Source organism: Mesoplodon bidens (genome assembly GCF_964165515.1).
Source record: "Mesoplodon bidens genome assembly, chromosome: 7".
Taxonomy (NCBI): Eukaryota; Metazoa; Chordata; class Mammalia; order Artiodactyla; family Ziphiidae; genus Mesoplodon; species Mesoplodon bidens.
The window spans coordinates 90,164,134-90,180,882 of record NC_138164.1 but is presented as its reverse complement, the minus strand read 5'-3'; the positions used below and the strand labels follow the sequence as shown (position 1 = coordinate 90,180,882).

Sequence of the window (16,749 nt, the reverse complement as noted above, 5' to 3'; positions counted from 1 at the left end):
TGCCACCATTTAAACAATCTACAATCCATCTTTGCACGTTCAGCTTGAACTGAGGCTCTTTGACACAGTCTCCCCTGATGACTCTCCTCCTACCCTTCTTCTTTCCAGTAGCCACATCACTCACTGATTGTACCAGCTGGCACAGTGTCAAATGCAATCGTAATATTCTGTGATTTTTCAAATGTCTTTTTAGCTGTATTGTATGTAAAGTCTTATGGGAATGGATAATACAGTCCCCAATTAATAAACAGGAGAAGTTCTGAAAGGATTTTTGGAAGTTGTTTGGTTAGAACTTGAAATACATGTCTCCAGAGAAGTAATATAAGCAATGGTTAAATTCCCAGGCTAGCTCACAAAAGCCTATTTTATGAAAATGTGTGTACAATGGCAGAAAATCACAGAAGAATTGTGCAGAAAACTACTGCTTGGAAAAAAGTAAGTTTGATTTGAGAAAACAAAGAGGTAGAAACAGGCTTTTCTGGACTTTCTGGAGAAGATTTAGAGTTGTGTTGTTCTTCTTTTTTGAAAATTAGTTTCGATTTTTACCAAACTTATATATTCACATGGTTTAAAGAGTCAAACAGTTCTCCAAGATTTACCACAAAAAAACAGCAGTTTCCAAACCACTCCATCTCCTCAATTTTCTGCTTTATTTTGGAGGCAACTGCTTTTAAATCTTATGGTTGTTTATTATGGTATTTAACACATATATCTAAGTCACTTCTTGAGTTTTCTTTTTTAGGCATTATCTGTTGATTTCCATTAAGGCATATAAGAATTCAGTTTCCATCCTCACCTGCCCACCCTGGTACGCAACACTCACACCCTCATCTTCTTGATGCAGATCTAGCATAAACCTTTGGTTAGATAGATATTTAGTGTTCACATTATCACGACTAGATAACATGCAATTCACTACTGAGTCATGTAGTACCAAAAAGTATGAAGATTACTTTTCCTTTGTATCACAACACTAAGTTTTCCTGGGATTAATAATTATCTTATTTTTTGTTTGTTTGCTTAAGTTGTTTTAAAATTAAAAAAAAATTTTAAATTAAAAAATTTTTAATTAAAGATTTAAAAAAAATTTTAAATTAAAACATTTTTTTAACTTTTTTTTTTTTTTTTTTTTGGGTATGCAGGCCTCTCACTGTTGTGGCCTCTCCTGTCGTGGAGCACAGCCTCTGGACACGCAGGCTCCGGACGCGCAGGCTCAGCGGCCATGGCTCACGGGCCCAGCCGCTCCGCGGCACATGGGATCTTCCCGGACCGGGGCACGAACCCGTGTGCCCTGCATCGGCAGGCGGACTCCCAACCACTGCGCCACCAGGGAAGCCCTTTTTTTTTTTTTTTAACATTTTTAATTTAAAAAAGTTTAAAATTAAAAAGAAAATTAATTAATTCATTTTTTTTTTTTTTTGGCTGCGTTGGGTCTTCGTTGCTGTGTGCGAGCTTTCTCTCGTTGTGACAAGGGGGGCTATTCCTCGTTGTGGTGAGCGGGCTTCTCATTTCAGTGGCTTCTTTTGTTGTGGAGCACAGGCTCTAGGCTCACGGGCTTCAGTAGTTGTGGTGCACTGGCTCAGCAGTTGTGGTGCACAGGCTTAGTTGCTCCGCGGCATGTGGGATCTCCCCGGACCAGGGCTCAAACACGTGTCCCCTATATTGGCAGGTGGATTCTTAACCACTGTGCCTCCAGGGAAGTCCCTGCTTAAGTTTTTATGTAATTATTAATTTAGCTTCAAATTCTCTCCCAATTAGCTGTATATCTTCTCAGTAAGTTCAGAAAAATATCATGTCTTCTATCAATTTCATCTTTTTGGAAACTTCACTCCCTGCACCTTCTGAAGTGGTTGTTTTCTGAGCCTAATGCACAGCCGCTATCCCAGGATCTCCCTTCTTCATTATCCGGGGGATTCCTTTTGCCTTACTCTTGAGTCGGATTTCTTGCTTCCTGAATCCTAACTTTCCTCTTTCTTGCTTCACTCCCTCATTTGGGTGGCGTACTTTTTCCTATAGGAGCTTTTTCCTCCTTTTGGTAAACATAACATAAAATTTACCATTTCAACCATTTTTAGTGGCATTAACTATACTTACATTATTGTGCAACCATACCACTATCCATCTCCATGTCATCATCCCAGACTGAAACTCTGTACACATTAAACAACAACTCCTCATTCCTACCTCCCCACAGCCCCTGGTAACCAATGTTCTACTTTTTGTTTCTATGTATTAGACTATTCTAGGCACCTTATATAAGTGAAATTGTACAATAATTGTCCTTAAGAGTTATGAGAGGTATAATTTTTGAGAATATGCATATCCAAAAGTTATCTACTTTATCACTTAATGATAACTTGGCCAGATATATAATTCTGAGTTGCATAAACTTTTCCCTTTTAATTTTGAAGGCACTGCTTCAGTATGATATACCAATTAGGATCATGGGCTCTGGAGCCAGTCTGCCTGATTCAAATCCTAGCATTTATTACCTCTGTCATTTGGGCAAGTTTGTCAGCTCCTTTGTATCTCAGATTTCTCACCTGTAAAATGAAGGTAATAATAGCACCTATTTCATAGGGTTGTTGTGAGGATGAAGTGTAAAGCACTTAATACAGTATAATATAGCCAGATTCTACCTGAACTATTAGCTACTATTGCCTTGCAACTTCTAGTGCTGCTGTTGAGAAGTCTGAAGCTGTTTTTGATTCTTGATGCTTTCTAGGTCACTCATTTCTTTATCTTTAGAAGTGGCTAAAATCTATTTGTACAAATATTCTGAAATTTGATAAGGATGTTCCTTCATGTAGGTTTATTTTCACCCATTCTGGACACTCAAGAGGTCCTTTCAATCAGGAGACTCCTGTCCTTCAATTTGGGGAAATCCTATTGATTAATTAACTTATTTATTTAATGACAGCCTCCCCTCTATTTTTTTCTGTCCTCTCTTTCTGGAACTCCTATCATTTAGTTGATCTGGCCTGTCCTTTATTTTCACCTATATCGTTTATCCCTAGTCATTTTTTTTCCGTATAGTTAATGTCCAAGAGCTCTGCCTTGTTCTCATTTCCTTTTTTTTTTTTTTTTAACAGCTTGTTCTTGTTTCATGGGTGCATATATACTCTTTTATCTCTCTGAGAATTTTCATGAACAAAAAAAACGGGTTTTCTTTTCCATTAATAGCCTTGGTTTTTGCTGTCTGCTCTTATCATCTCTTTAACATTAGAATCTTTCTTCTAACAACAAGTAATTCTTGTTATCTGCCAAGTGGGGCAAAAAAAAAAAAAAAAAAAAGCGAATTGGAAGTTGTGCGTGTGTGGATGGGGTTTGTCAGCTATGGGCTTGGATCTGATCAAGAGCCTGTCATGTCAGTATCTTTTCTCTTTTCTCTTTGGCAGGCCAGATTCACCAGAGAAGAATTCTGCAATCTCCTCTCTGGGAGACGTATGTCAGGCTTCCAGCCTGCTGGAGAAGAGGGCTTGGGCAGTATTTAAATTTTCATTTAATCCTCTTGTTTTTAATGCACGTAGCCTCTCCGGGAAATAAGCCTCCAGTGTTTTGCTGGGGTGGAGGACAGTCACCCAGTTGTAATGACTTGGAGAGGACATTGAATTGCTTCTTCAGTAGCCTTCCAACTACAGCTCTGTGTTCTGCGGTTTTCCAGTTCTGCAGTGCAAATTAGGATTCTTTTCAGTGCTTATTATCATCAGCTTAGGAGTCTGCTTTCTTGGGTCTTCTGTCAGTTACCACTAGACTTTTTTTTTTTTTTTTTTTAAACAAGAAGAGAGCAATTGTTCATGTTGCACTTTTCACTTTACTCATCAAGAACATCTTTCCAAGTCGATAAATATTCTGTAAACTATGTTAATAGTTGCCTTGTATTCCTTCATATAAATGTACCATCATTTATTTAACCCACTTTCTACTGCTGGATAAATTTGGGTTATTTCCAAATTCTTTATACTATAAGCAACTGTGTGTTGAACACTTTTGTTGCAAATATTCTGTTTATGCCTTTAATTATTTCCTCAAATTCAATGCAGTGCTACTTCTGTCAGCACTGTCAATACTTTTGACAGCTCATTAGTCCCATGAGATGCTTTGTGAAATAGGTTCTGCAAACAAATATGTTTGGGACTGCTGAGATTCTGTGTGGGTCAGTAGTTTAAAAAGCTCCATAGATGCTTTTGTTGTGCAGTTCAGTTTGGAAACCATCTTGATCATAGACTCTGCTTCTATTTTACCCAAGAAAAGCTGTGCAGTTTGAGGCCTGAATGAAGCAGTAGAAGAAAAACTGGCAGGTGTCTTAGTCCCTTTGGGCTGCTATAATAGAACTCCATAGACTGGGTGGCTTATAAACAACAGACATTTATTTCTCACAGTTCTGGGGGCTGGGAAGTCCAAGATTAAGGCACAGGCAGATTCGGTGTCTTGTGAGAGCCCACTTCCTGGCTCATAGGCACCATCTACTAGCTGCGTCCTCACATAGTGGGATGGGTGCAGAAGCTTTCTGGGGCCTCTTTTACAAAGACACCAATCCCACTGGCCTCTGTTTTCATGACCTATCATCTCCCAAAGGTCCTACCTCCAAATACCACCACACTGGGGATTAGGTCTCAACAAATGAATCTGGCAAGCAGTGCGGGGGGAGTGGGTAGGGGGCATAAAACATTCAGCCTCCTGTAGCATGGCAGGAATATGTGTGGCTCAGAATGACAAACGGGGGCTTCCCTGGTGGCACAGTGGTTAAGAATCTGCCTGCCAGTGCAGGGGACACGGGTTCAAGCCCTGGTCCAGGAAGATCCCACATGCCGTGGAGCAACTAAGCCCGTGCGCCACAACTACTGAGCCTGTGCTCTAGAGCCCGCGAGCCATAACTACTGAGCCCAAGTGCCACAACTACTGAGCCCACGAGCCACAACTACTGAGCCCATGAGCCACAACTACTGAAGCCTGCGTGCCTAGAGCCCGTGCTCCACAACAAGAGAAGCCACTGCAATGAGAAGCCTGTGCACCGCAACGATGAGTAGCCCCCACTCGCCGCAACTAAAACAAAGACAGTGTGCAACAGTGAGGACCCAACGCAGCTAAAAATAAATTAAAAAAAAAAGACAAACAGCCCAAACAGCCCTCTGTGCCTTAGCAGACGGCACAAAGTATAGCCCACCTACTTATCCTCAGGATGTGCTCAGAGCTCTATACAGCGGGAAGTAATGCTTTTGGCATAACTTCGTTTAAAAAAGTTCATGAAATAAGGCACAGTTTGTTTGGAAGTCAAACTTCATAGTCTACACTTGGAAAAAAAAACAGAAAAAAAGAATGTTTAATACTGTTAAGAATTTTGAGAGAGGGCTCCAGATAAAAAAACAAGCACCATTTCAGCAACGTCAAACAAAGGGCCAAGTCTAGTAATTCTCAAATTATAGTAAGCAGACAATTCACAAGGCAAGCTTGTTAAAAATGCAGATTTCTGGGCTCATCGCAGGTAATCTAACTCGTCATCTATAGTGTAGGCCCTAAATCCTGAACCTACAACAAGGATTCCCCCAGTAATCTGCTGTAGGTGGTTCGTGGACCAAAATTTGAGAAACTGGCATCAGCAGTATTTTGCCAGAAATCACTAGGGTTGCTTGAATCTGGAAACTTCTCTGGAGTTTCCTTGTTAGTTGTTACAGGATCTTGGGGTTAAGGCTGAGAACACTTTTTCCCATCAAACAGGGCACCAAGCCCAGAAGATGTGCTGGAGTGACCCACTTTGGTGTGGTTTTTACGGAGCCCAGTTGTGTGAGGCAAACGTTTGCGATGGAAGGGCTTTCTAACCTTCTTGTCTGGCTGGCTGTCTCTTTCCTGGGCTCACTTAAAATTCATACAACCCCCTCAGAAAACAAGGCTGTCAGGCTGAAAGGCTATACAGACCCTGGCAAAGGACTTCAAAATTTTAAATAGCAATTAGAGAAAATGAGAAAACAGGTCGGCTTGATGTTTGGTCCAAGGAATAGGAAATGGCTACTCAAAATTCGGAAGCACATTTTTGGGGGTCTTTTTGTTCCTCTCTGCACCTTAACTTTTTACGCCCTAACATGCTCCTCTTTCATCTGAGGCCTGTCTCCTACTCTAGAGTGTGATCAAAGCGCCAGCACTCCAATCTTTGACCCTAATAAGTAGCCAACGCCCTCACAGACGCTGGGCCGGATTTGGCGTTCAGGCTGCGGGGTGAGGCTCTCAAGCGCTCGCACGAATTTTACTGCGAGCTCGAAAAGGGGGCGCCGCCTTTGCGGCCCAACTGTCTTCCCCATCCCCAACTGTTGCCCCTTCCGGCCACCGGCTGAAGCCTTGCTCGGCTCCTAGGCTCTCGGGTCAACGGTCGCGGGCAGAGAAGCCCACGGGGACCTCGCGTCGGGCAGCCCCGCGTCCCCGGAAGCTCAGGCTCTCGGGCGCCGGGCTGCGGCGTTCTGGGAGGTCGCTCTGAGCGCTCCGCGGCCCGGGCCACCGCATCACTCACGACCGGTCCCCGCCGGGCCTTCCCCGGTCCCTGGAAAACAGCGAGGGTAAGCACTGCGAATCCCGTGGACGTTCTGGAAGCCGGCGCGGGGCCGCGGGCGAGCCCCGGGAGGGAGTCGGGGTCTCCGGCGGCTCCTCCGCGCGCCCCGGGCGCAGGCCGCCGTCTGACCCGAGCCCGCCCGGGTTTCAAATTCAGATACGCGGCGGCTGTGCACCTTCCCTCCGCTCCTCCCCGCCCTACAGAGCGCGGTGGACCTGGGGGCCTTTCATTGCGCGCGGACAACGCTCCTGCGTGGGACTGGGCGGAAATGTCCCTGGGCACCGGCTGTTTACCCCCAGCCCAACCTCACTTTCTGCCCTTGTACACATTGCCCTTGGCCAGCCAGGCCGCGTGCCCGTCTCGACAAGTTCACCCCCGCTTGCCAGCCAGGACCAGCTGCCTGCTTTCTCTTTGCTCAACTCATGAATCCCCTCTAGGAAACAGACCGGAAGGGGGAGCTTTGGGCCTAGAGAAGGCTTTTCTGTCCAAAAAGGCCCGCCTCCCGCGCACCTGGTTTTAATAAGAGCCTAGGGAGAAATACGGCGGGGGACCTGAAGAATCCCCAAGAAATTCTGTCTAGAGAGAGAAAGAAGGGCGCACACGGATTGTACTTGAGCAGGCGCACTCACTGTACAAGGCTGTAAAGACCTCGTGCACTTTTCAACTTTCTTTGGCTTGGAGAGGATGTGGATGGTAGTGATGTTAGAAATGGGATATAAACAGCAGTTAAAAACACATCTATTAACATCAGAGGACAAGGAGCTTGCACAGTTGTGCACAATGTATTCTTTTCTACCCAGTTTTGGTAACAAAAAAGGAATATTGAAAACAACCTTGCCCCTGTCCCATATTCCCCACCGCCTAGTCCATGTGCACACAGATGTTTACATAGTTGCATTTAGAGGTACACGGCATTCTTATTTCAAATTCTGGAACAAGGGAGGTGAATTACCTCCTAATAGAATGGAAGTCTTCTTTAGTTCTGAGCAAAAGATCTCTCAGTACGTGAGCTGGAAGTTACAGATCATATCATGCTTTCAACCTATGTTATAAAAGTTTAAAGGATAAAGGACATGAAAGGCTTTTTTAAAAGACCCTTGTGAGACATATATATTCACACACATTTTCTTTGCTCTTCAGTTAAAGCCAAGAACAAATTTTCCAGTATAGCACTTTGACCTTTGCACTCTTAAGAACTCAACTGTACCTTGTACTAGAATTTTGAGAACATTAATTTTTCAGCAAACATTTCTTAAACCCCTAATCAGCGTTAAACCAGAGAACTCATGGTTGTACTGATGTCCCCTCTGCTTAGAATGATTATCTCTTGCCTTTGCTTCGCTTGCTCGACCTTACTCAGATCTCTGCTCCAATATCCATTTCCCTGCCCACCGTCATGCACCAAAGATATTTTATTTCTTCAAGGCACTTACCACGATCTGAAATTATTAATTTGATTATTGCCTAGCTCCACTGCAGTCATTTAGGGACCTGGCTGTTTTATTTGCTGTTAATGTCCTAGAACCATACACCGGCCAACTCCCGGGGTCTACCAGGACTCGTACTTAGTAAATACTAAAAAAAAAAAAAAAAATTGCAGTTTACAGTGTAGCCTTGGGAGCATTTGCTAAGTGATTGTGACCCTCAAGGAAACGTCTCCTGCCCCCCCACCCCCTTTTCCCCCTGGGTAGCTTGGGTGCAGCTGCTGTGTGACCCACTGGCCCTTCTAAGGACCCACGCATGGTGACCCACCAACCCCAGGAAATAGGCCCTGGAGGCAGCTCAGGCAGTTTTTTTGGGTCCAGATCTTGGACTAGAGAGCGAGTGGGATTCTCCCCCAGAGGCTGGGACTGCTGGCCACACAAACCCCCTGACCCTTTAGCACTTCCTAGTGCTTGGCTGCATGCATAAGGTTCCAAAGTTCATGGTGGGAGCTGCTTATGAAAGATGCGCTGTTATTGTTGGACTCCCAGCACAGGGAATAATTAGGGGAGTGACATGCACTAAAGTCGAGGTCTTTCCTTGTGGGCTGGGTCATTCACGGAGCCGCGACTGGCCTCTTGCTGGCAAAGGCTCTGGATTCCTACGTGGTTCACTTCTCAGAGGAAGCCTGGATGACGAAGATGCTGGGAGTGGGGGCAGAAAAGTTTGGAATTTCCCGTGGTTCCTCGGGGATTGACTGTGGTTGAGAACCACCCTGGGCAACACCGAGGTAGAGTGTCTGGGTCCGCTTGCCTTTCCTCAAGGCCACTCTGGGCTCCCGGGGCCTTACAGTCTGCCCTGCACGTCCTGGGGGCGGAGTTAGAGACCGCAGCAGGGGGAGGAACCCCGAGGTTCTGGAAACTGACAGTTGCCAGCAAGGAAGAAGCTTTTCCTTAAACTCTGCAGTGCCCAGCATGGTGTTTGGCACATGGTGTGTGTTTAATAAATGTTCATTCAAGTATCGAACTGTGTTTCAGGCCTGGCTGTGTCGGTGGACAGGGACTCTCGAGGTCCACTGCCTGGGTTCAGATTCTGGTGGCTCCGCCAGCAAACTGTCCCTCAGCATCCCCATGGCCCACACCCCTCACTGTAAGATGCGAAGAATGTTATCCACTTCATGGGGTGCTTATGAGGGTTAGATGGAGTAAATACTAGAAAGTAGTATACTCAGAGCCTGACACATACTAATAGAGTAGGTGCTAACACATTTTTAAAAATACAATATGGGAAAGGTAGCAGTTACCTCATGGGGGAGAAACGGGAATGGAGTCAGAAAGGGGCACGCTGGGGATTTCAAAAGTAACCGTCGTTTTCTCTTTCTTAAACTGGGTGGGTTTTGTGATATTGCTATTCTTTATACTTTACATCTTATAAATGTTTTAGTAACTGCTCCATATATGATAAAACATTAAGACTGCACACTCTGATGTCTCCTATTTATGTGACCTGTCTTCTTCTTGCACAAGCTTATGAGGGAGGAATTATTATTATTTCCAGTTTACAGATGTGGGAACTTAGTCTAAATAACTTGCTTAAGTTATGCACAGGTAAATAAGAGATCCCAGATTGAAATCAGTCTGTGTTCTTGACTGTTCTGTATGGCTTTCTTATGTGTTGCTGATATAGCAGGTTGTATCTATGCTTTAGAAATAACGAAATTCTGTATGGCTTTCTTATGTGTTGCTGAGATAGCAGGTTGTATCTACGCTTTAGAAATAATGAAATTCATTACCCTACCAATGGTCCACTGACATAAAATTGCACATTATGGCTTATCTGTGTGAATCAGTATATTCTCAACTCTGTGAAACCAAGACAAAATATAGAAATAAACTTGATCCAGAAATGGCTGATTGCAAATTGCCACTTCTAACCCTCTACTTGAAATTTTATATTCATCAAACCTGCCTACTATTCTCAGTAGTTCACTTAATAATGAGAAATGCTAAAATGCTATATATTTTAATTTAAAATAAATGCATATAAAATGGGATGCCACTTATATGTGTTTTATTTACTTTTTATCTAAAACACATATGAAATCTCTCTATAAAATATGTATTGGGATTCCATCTAAGGTTTCAACAGAAGAAAGGTCCAGGATGCAAGAAAAAGAAAATTGACTATTGCTGGTTTAAGAATATAATTGAGGGGACTTCCCTGGTGGTCCAGTGGTTAAGATTTGGCCTTCCAATGCAGGGGGTGTGGGTTCGATCCCTGGTCATGGAGCTAAGATCCCCCATGCCTCGCAGCCAAAAAACCAAAACATAAAACAGAGGCAATATTGTAACAAATTCAATAAAGACTTTAAAAATGGTCCACATCAAAAAAATCTTAAAAAAAAGAATGTAATTGAGGTTTAAAAATTTGATAGTATGAAACAGCTAAATGTCACTCAACAGACATTTATTAAATTTTTTTTGTATAAAGCATCGTGTTAGGCACTTAAGGAGAATACAGAGATGAATAGGATAGTTTGATATTCAAAGTTGTTTGTAGTCCTTCAATGTGTAACATGTTAATATACTATGGATTGTTTTGAGACATGATGCTAATCAAAACTGATTGTATTATGAATTTTGAGATTCCAACAATTGAAGTGTTTGGGAGAATGCAAAGAAAAGATCAATGATTTCACAGCAATTCCAGTATTTGAGCTGGACTTCAAAGTTGGATAAAGACAAGGGGAAAATGAGAAGGTGCATTGAGGAGAGCAAATGCGGGGTGTGGGGTGTGGGGTTAGGAAATCTTGAGACCTGTAAATAGTTCAGTTGACTAGAACTTTAGGTGGGAGATGAGGCCAGGAGGGCAGGTTGGAGTGAGAACCACGAAGAACCTCACTTGCCAGACTGAGGGGTCTGCCTTTCCTTATCCAGTTGGCAGTGGGGAGCCACTGAAGGTTCCTAAGCGTAGTTGTGACATGCTCAGCACTTCAGCCTAGAAACATTCTTCTGATGGTGGTTGTTAAGAGGGAAGAAAACAAGATGTGGAGACCAGTGAGGAGGTTTTAGGGATAGTCAAGAGGGACAATCATAAGGACTTCAACTAGCATGATGGCAGGGGACATAGAAGAAAAAAGTTTTGACGGAAGAGGTATGGCTGGAGCTGAATTTATAGTTTGATGACTGATGGAATGTGTTGACAAAAGGAGAAATTAAAAAAAGACTCTAAAGATTTGAGATGGATGCCATTGACAAAACAGAGAAGTCAAGAGGAGGAGCTAGGGATATTTTAAAATAGTGCATGAGGATGTGAGAAAGCTGGAGTTGAAATCTCTATCCTGCAGGACTTCTCTGAGCCTTTGGAGAAAGCGTCATACACCATTTCCCCAGCTGACCACAGAAAGCCCCTTTCCTCCTCCCCAGACATTTTCAGAACGCTGTTTGGAAATGTATCAGCAGACCAGGCCTGCGAGGAAAGAGCAAGCCGAGTACTTTGGACCTTTAACAACATCAGTACCACAGTACAGCCAGGACACACCTCATAGGACACCTCACACCCAGGACGCTGGGTTCTGGGACCCAGGTCAGGTAGTATTTGCCCCTCTCTTCAGGCTGCTGTTCTAGGTACCACTTCATCATGTCTTGGATTTATAGCAAAGGGAAAGTGCAGTATCAACTTTGAGTGGAAGATGAGTGAGAATTTCACACTCTTTCCTGAAGGGTTGGGAAATTCGGGGGAGATTTTGAATTTTCTTAGGAATACTTTACTCTTCCTTCTGAGGGGCTAGAAGACATGGAAGCCCTGTTTCTATTATTGGTGTGCTGCTACTGTTCTTGTTTAGACATCATTTCCTTTAGAACAGGGTCCTTGGGTTTTGAAACCTCATGTATGTATTTAACACGAAATCAGCCAAATGGACTCATCTCTAGGTTTGCTGCAAGCTCTCCAAGTGACATTTAGGGACATGATTCCAGTTAAATCAAAGGCTCCCCTTACCACAAAGTCATCTCCATGATTTTTAAAAAACGACTTTAAACACAAACTTAACTATTTTAAAATGTATAATTCAGTGGCATTAAGTACATTCACATTGTTGTACAAACCATCACCATTATACATCTCCAGAACTTTTTCATCTTCCCAAGTGAAACTCCATACCCACTCATTTCCCATTCCCAACCTCCAGCCCCTGGCAACCACCATTCTATTTTCTATGAATTTGACCTCAAGGGACATCATATAAGTGGAATCATACAGTATTTGTCCTTTTGTGTTTAGCTTATTTCACTTAGCAATCCATGTTGTAGCATGAGTCAGAATTTCCTCCCTTTTTAGACTGAATAGTACTCCATCGTATGTATATGCCACATTTGTTGATATCTGTGGACATTTGGGTTGTTTCCACCTACCTGTGATCTTGATTAAGTTTTTTAAGTGGTCCCTGCATGGAGCTTCCTTCCGCACAAGTTGGTGATGACTTTGGGGTTTGTTTTAATTATATTTGAGTTGATAATAGAAAATCACAAATCATCTCATTAAATCAAGATGTGAAATTGGATTCATTAAACTTTAGAGGAAAAAAAATGCTTCTTAATCCCTATTTCAAGTGGATTTGGATAGCAGTTCTGGACTTGATTGGAGGGCTTGGTCCCAGGAGCTAACTCGTGATTCCTGGCAGGAGAAAATCCCTCCTGATTTGGGAAGGGACCAGGGCTAGCTCACTGGTAGCAGTTCAGTGGTAGGGCCTGCTGTGCTTTCCTACCTCTTTGCATGGCCTCAAAACAGTTGGGTAGAAAGGTGGAAAAGTCAGTAGGATGTTTGGAGATCCAGGCTCAGACACCATGGAGAAGAATTTGGGAGTTTCCCGGGGACATGCTGCTTTGGAGGCTGCTGTTGGTACTTAGTTTTGAGTTGGAGAGAACGGATTAGAAGAGGACTTTGGTGGAATGGGGGGACGTGGAAGCTATGAGTCCAGCGGTCAGCTCAGCTTCCCACACCATCCTTTTCTCCTTCCCAGAAGGCTTTTGTTCGGAGAAAACAAAATAATTTTGACTGAGCTATTAGGTTGGAATAATTTCAAGGAAATTTAATGAGGTTTCTTCCCCCTTTGCCAGCCTCACAGAGAACAACCAGCTTTATCATGTGAATCTACCGATTCCCAAATTGTGCCCTGCGGTGCCTGGAGGTGCTGCAGTAAACTCACAGGGTGCTGTGAGATAGTTTAAATTTTTAAGGAAAACAGAGCTATACTCAACATCTGTGGGATGCTCAAGAACCACTAGCTCGAAGTGTTCGTAGTTTCACCATTAGATCATGCTACATTCCTTTAATGTCACATCTTTGCGGAGTTGGGTTTTTGGTGGCTGCTGTGATAAAATCGAGTATGGGGATGGAATCAGTGTGGAGAAGGAAATGAGGGGAGCAGCGTCCCATCTGATTCCAAAGTTCAAGAAGTTGTACAGTGCCCCATAGGTGAACACAGTACATGAATAAGTAACTGTGATCATTTAAGAATGAAATTAAAATTTTTTTCCAGTTTATCTGTATTATTCTTTTAAATGGCTACTAAATTACTAGGACATAAATAGTAAGTTGTTTGGACTTAACTACTTAACAAGTGGAACTGGTAGGTATTTCTTTCATCCCAGGGGTGCCATAAAAAATTACTGAGACACCACCGGCACAGTGTACCAAGAGATTTTGAAAATCTTTGCTTCAGTCTATCAGAAAATTCTCAAAGTTGTGTATTTACTTTTAAATACATGAAATATGGGACTGGAGATGAGATGACAAGAGAAATAAACATTCTGCTTTGAGATTTTTCTGAATTAAGTAGCTTTATTTTTCTATTATAAAATTATTATGTATTGATTATTTTAAAAATCCAGAAAGGTACAAAATAGAAAATAAAAACCTCCATGTTACCACCCTCTTTTTCCCTCTCCCCTACTAGAGATAACAGCTGCTAACATTTTGGTGGATATTCTTCCAGACTTTGATTTTTCCTGTGTATGTTTAAGAATAGATATTTATAAAAATTGGACCATATAAATTCTATTTTGCTTATTCCTTTTTAAAATTCACTATATTGCGGCTATCTTTCCATGTTAACATGAGTAGAGTTGTAATCACACATGATGTGTATATATTTACTTTAAACAGATTTACAAATATGCTTTCAAGGGAGAAAAGCCTTTCAATTCTAAAGGCCTTATTACTGACTGTAGGATGATTCCACTATTAGAGTAGCTCAACCATGCCCCCTTGTGGCTTAGGGCGATATTTAACATTTTTCTTCAAATTTGTGTGTAAGGCCTCGCAGTCTGACATGGAGGCTTCAAAAGTGAATGAAATAAGATCTTTTTAAGGAGCTTACAGTCTGTAAGAGGAGATGAAATATATAGTTAAATAACTATGAAAGGGAATAACATGTAATTAGGCATATCTGAAGAGAGCTACCCATACGAGGAAGGGGTTAGTTCATCTTTGAAGATTAAAGACTTCATGGCAACAACAACAATGATAACAGATAAGGAGTATTGAGTGCTTATGAACCAGGAACTGCTCTTTGCACTTTTTTATAGAAAAGATAGAATTTCCCTCCTCTGGGCCTTTAAACATGGGTAGAATCTTGTCTTAGAGGGGTGAAGAAGAGATGGAATGAGGGCAGGGGACAGTACTCCAGGTGGGGGAACTGCAAGAGCAGACGCTGGGAGTTTGTACAGAGAGGAGTGGTGGGCCTTGCAGATTGCTTGGAGTGATGTGGGAAACGACATTAGAAAGAGGCAAGTGCCTTGAATCCCAGCCTAAGGGATGTGATCTTAATTCTGTTGACAGGCAATGGGAAGCAATGATTCAAATTTTTTGATCAGGGGAGTAATTTTATCAGAGCTGGACTTGGGAAGATTAACTTTTAAGCAGTGTGAAAAATGAGAGGCTCAGGGCAGAGGGGCCAGTTAAGAGGCTACTGCAATGGTCCAGGCAAGATATAATGCCCCTCAAGTGGTGCAGCAGAAAATGGAGAGGAGGGAATGGATCTGAGCTTGGTTAGAAAGCCAGCAATGACAGGATCTCTTTCTTGAGTTTTATGTTTTTATTGTTAATGTAAAACACTACAGTAACATTTCGTGAACTTTGAATGGAGGTCTTCATACCCAGTGGGTTTATTCTACACGAACTAAATAGAATGATTTGCCAGTGTTCACATGCTGATTTCCTCCCTCTCCTCCAAGAAACTGGTTCTCTTAAGGACACCAGCTAGACCACATTAGCTGACCACATGATCTGGTCATTTTGGCAGGGCCCAGGTCCTCTGGTAGGGCACATGATTCCTAGCCATTCTCTAAATTTGCGATGGTGGCATAGTATTTGGAGAGTGATGTCACAAGATGTCTCTTTTTCCAATGAATATAAAACCAGAGGGAATGTGCTGATCCTAAGCAAATGGGATTTGGATTAGACCCGAGGAGCTGATTCTAAGGATGGCAGCTTCCTGGAATTGCACAATCAAGGGGGCTGCAGCACACTATTTTGTGGCCACTTAAAAAGCTGAGACAGCCAGAAACTATCAAACTCTTAGAGGAAAACATAGGTAGAACACTCTATGACATAAATCACAGCAAGATCCTTTTGGACCCACCTCCTAGAGAAATGGAAATAAAAACACAGACAAACAAATGGGACCTAATGAAACTTCAAAGCTTTTGCACAGCAAAGGAAACCATAAACAAGACCAAAAGACAACCCTCAGAATGGGAGAAAATATTTGCAAATGAAGCAACTGACAAAGGATTAATCTCCAAAATTTATAAACAGCTCATGCAGCTCAATAGCAAAAAAACAAACAACCCAATCCAAAAATGGGCAGAAGACTTAAATAGGCATTTCTCCAAAGAAGATATACAGACTGCCAACAAACACATGAAAGAATGCTCAACATCATTAATCATTAGAGAAATGCAAATCGAAACTACAATGAGATATCATCTCACACCAGTCAGAATGGCCATCATCAAGAAATCTAGAAACAATAAATGCTGGAGAGGGTGTGGAAAAAAGGGAACACTCTTGCACTGCTGGTGGGAATGTGAATTGGTACAGCCACTATGGAGAACGGTATGGAGGTTCCTTAAAAAACTAAAAATAGAACTACCATATGACCCAGCAATCCCACTACTAGGCATATACCCTGAGAAAACCATAATTCCAAAAGAGACATGTACCAAAATGTTCATTGCAGCTCTATTCACAATAGCCCGGAGCTGGAAACAACCTAAGTGTCCATCATCGGATGAATGGATAAAGAAGATGTGGCACATATATACAATGGAATATTACTCAGCCATAAAAAGAAACGAAACTGAGCTATTTGTAATGAGGTGGATAGACCTAGAGTCTGTCATACAGAGTGAAGTAAGTCAGAAAGAGAAAGACAAATACCGTATGCTGGGCTTCCCTGGTGGCGCAGTGGTTGAGAGTCCGCCTGCCGATGCAGGGGACACGGGTTCGTGCCCCTATCCCGGAAGATCCCACATGCCGCGCAGCGGCTGGGCCCGCGAGCCATGGCCGCGGAGCCTGTGTGTCCGGAGCCTGTGCTCCGCAACGGGAGAGGCCACAGCAGTGAGAGGCCCGCGTACAGCAAAAAAAAAAAAAAAAAAAAAAAAAAAAATACCGTATGCTAACACATATATACGGAATTAAAAAAAAAATGTCATGAAGAACCTAGGGGTAAAACGGGAATAAAGACACAGACCTACTTGAGAATGGACTTGAGGATGTGGGGA

At 42.7% G+C, this 16,749-nt stretch overlaps 1 long non-coding RNA gene across 3 annotated transcripts in view; it reads left to right on the top strand.

Annotated features, from left to right (window-relative positions):
* The first annotated feature begins 6,215 nt into the window (after positions 1-6,215).
* Positions 6,216-16,749, top strand: part of LOC308619795 — a 205,725-nt gene continuing 195,191 nt past the window's right edge. For all 3 annotated transcript variants that reach the window (XR_014016230.1, XR_014016231.1, XR_014016232.1), the window contains exon 1: positions 6,216-6,548. This is a non-coding gene — a long non-coding RNA (uncharacterized lncRNA). The remainder of the gene's footprint in view (positions 6,549-16,749) is intronic.